The 2,604-nt window shown below is 43.6% G+C and overlaps 1 pseudogene; it reads right to left on the bottom strand.

The window, feature by feature from the left end:
• Positions 1–267: 267 nt before the first annotated feature.
• Positions 268–800, bottom strand: LOC102438819 (annotated as a pseudogene).
• Positions 801–2,604: the final 1,804 nt, after the last annotated feature.

Genomic DNA, 2,604 nt, shown 5'->3' with positions numbered 1-2,604 from the left:
TCTCCCAGTAGGTGTTTGTACATTCCAGCCAGGTATGGGGGAGGGGAGAAATGCACAATGAAAGACACAGGTATATTGGGGGAGAATGGACATGAACTATCAAATATGTTTTTCTGTTTTGGTTAAAGAAAAAAATACTTTATAATTAATACCCCCCTCGTAAGTAAGAATAGGGCACCAAACTTGATAGTTGTGGATCCGTACTTATGTCTATCAACTCCTATGTACAGTGTAGGGGGCGGGCCCCACCGGCTGCAGCCCTCAGAGTCAGGAAGGAACAAGCAGTAACAAGGGGACGCGCAAGACGGCGGTTTCAGGCCCTGGCCGCTGGCCCTTCTCCTGGAACTCCTGCAGCAGCTGGCCATCTCGTTCTCCATGTCCTCCGTGTGCCGAAGGTCCTGGCACAGCTCACAGGCGAGGAGCGCCCTTGGGTGGCCACTCCCTGGATGTCCACGTTGGCCATGTGCACCAGCTGGCAGGTCCCCTGCTCTCTGGAATTCAGATCTTCTGCCACCTGGTCCTACACTCTCTTTGCAGGTGAGGATCAGGTCGAGCAGACGTTTGCAGTTCAGGAACCTTTCTGACTGGAGCTTGATTCTCTTACTTCTGTCCCATATGTGCAAAATGCCATTCTGCATGCAGAGTTCCGTGCCTTTCCTAAGGAGTCCATTGTACATCTGATTGTATGTGGTTTTGAAATCATAAACATTGGGCTTGTCGAGCGCCAGCCCTGGAAGCCTTGTGTGAGTCCCTGATCCAAAGGAGCAGACCCTCAATCTGAGAAAGTTGTGCACCTCCATGCCCCGTCCTGGTACTAAAGCAGACCATGAAGTCAGGACGGTGGCCTCATGCTCAGGTCCCAACTCTTTGGCTCCAGCATGGAATTTAATTTTTCTAGGTCTCAGTTTTCTCAGCTCTTCAATGAAAATAATACTGCCAGCTTCACAGGATTATGGTAAACTATAAATGAGCTAATGATTCTACAATAGTTAGGAGAGCATAGAATAAAAGCAAGCACTCAGAAGTGGTAGGTAGTGCTTGCAGTACTTGGAATGAAAATGGTGAAGGAAAGATGATAGTCCTGTATTGTTTATTGTGCTGTGGCAGTGATAGTCAATGGAGGTAGGAGTGGAGGTTAGAGCCACCACAGCAGAATCAGCCCCAGGGGGAGCATGTTAAGAAGTAATCACATGCTGATCATGCTGACATTCCTGAGAACCATGGGAGGACCCCATCCTGTCACGCTCTGTATCAGGAATTGCCAAAATGCAGCCCTCCTTCCGGCTTTGTATGTCCTGAGAGCTAAGAATGTTTTTAAAATATATTTTAATGATTACATTTTAAAAGTTTATATAAGTACCCATAATATCTTTAACTTTGACTCTTGACCCACAAAATCTAAAATATTTACCACCTGGTCCTTTAGAGGAAAACTTTGCTGACCTCTACCTTATATTATTGATTACTGCAAGACTCTCAGGACATCCCTTACTCCTTGCCCAAATATTCCTCATATCCCTTAATCTGACCCAATTTAACTACCCTTTCCAAATACCCATACACTCAGCAAATCTCCTAAATTTCCCAAATCATCTCTATTTCCTCACCTTCTAAAAATACAACTTCTCAACCTAATTGGTTTGGCTCAGTGGATAGAGCATTGGCCTGCGGCCTGAAGGGTCCATGGTTCGATTCCGGTCAAGGGCATGTGCCTTGGTTGTGGGCACATCCCCAGTGGGGGGTGTGCAGGAGGCAGCTGATCAATGTTTCTGGCTCTCTGTCCCTCTCCCTTCCTCTCTGTAAAAAATCAATAAAATATATTTTTAAAAAAATACAATTTCTCTCTTTTCTCTCCCACCCACCTGGTAAATTTAAGCCTAGACCAGGAAATACTGACTTCCCTGCTTTTCATGATACATCATGGCTAGTCTCTCTGAAAAGGTCAAGTTTCTTTGAAATTCATGCTATCAAATTAAGCATATTGATGAAGTTGGCCTTAATTATGGTTTACTAACAACCAATCCAGGATCTTACTGGCTTAAAACAACAAAAGTTTATTTCTCATTCATCTAATATATCCATCTCTGGTCAGTGGAAGTTTTTATTCTGTAACCATTATTTAGTAGCCAGACCAATAGAACCTACATCTAGTTACTCATTGTGGCAGAGATAAGGAGGCATAGAGACTCATATTGGCTGTTGAAGGTGGCCTACCAGAGGTGACATCTTATGCCCACAAAAATGGACCAAAGTGATCTGTATGAACAGGCATAACTTCTTTGGGGGCATTCCTACCAAACAACTTGAAAAAGGAGAATGGAAAATATTTCTGAACTTCATTAACAACTTTAATCCTCCACCACTGTCCTTCCTTATTGCAGTCATCTGCAAATCTACTCATTCCTTGAAATTTTAGCATGCATACGGTTCCCTCCCTCTTACTCTGTCTCTCTTTTTCACATTTTTGTTTCAATGCTCTGTGATGTTAATCTCCAAAGAGATTATCTTTCCAATACCTGCTACTGTTGGCTTTGTCATCATTCCACCTCAGTTATTGTCCACTATGGTCATAATCTAAACCTTGAAATTACTACAACTGCAAGG

The sequence above is a fragment of the Myotis lucifugus genome, unplaced genomic scaffold, assembly GCF_000147115.1.
Source record: "Myotis lucifugus unplaced genomic scaffold, Myoluc2.0 scaffold_8215, whole genome shotgun sequence".
Lineage (NCBI taxonomy): Eukaryota > Metazoa > Chordata > Mammalia > Chiroptera > Vespertilionidae > Myotis > Myotis lucifugus.
Note: the sequence above shows the minus strand (reverse complement) of the source record. Positions and strands in the feature narration are given on the sequence as shown.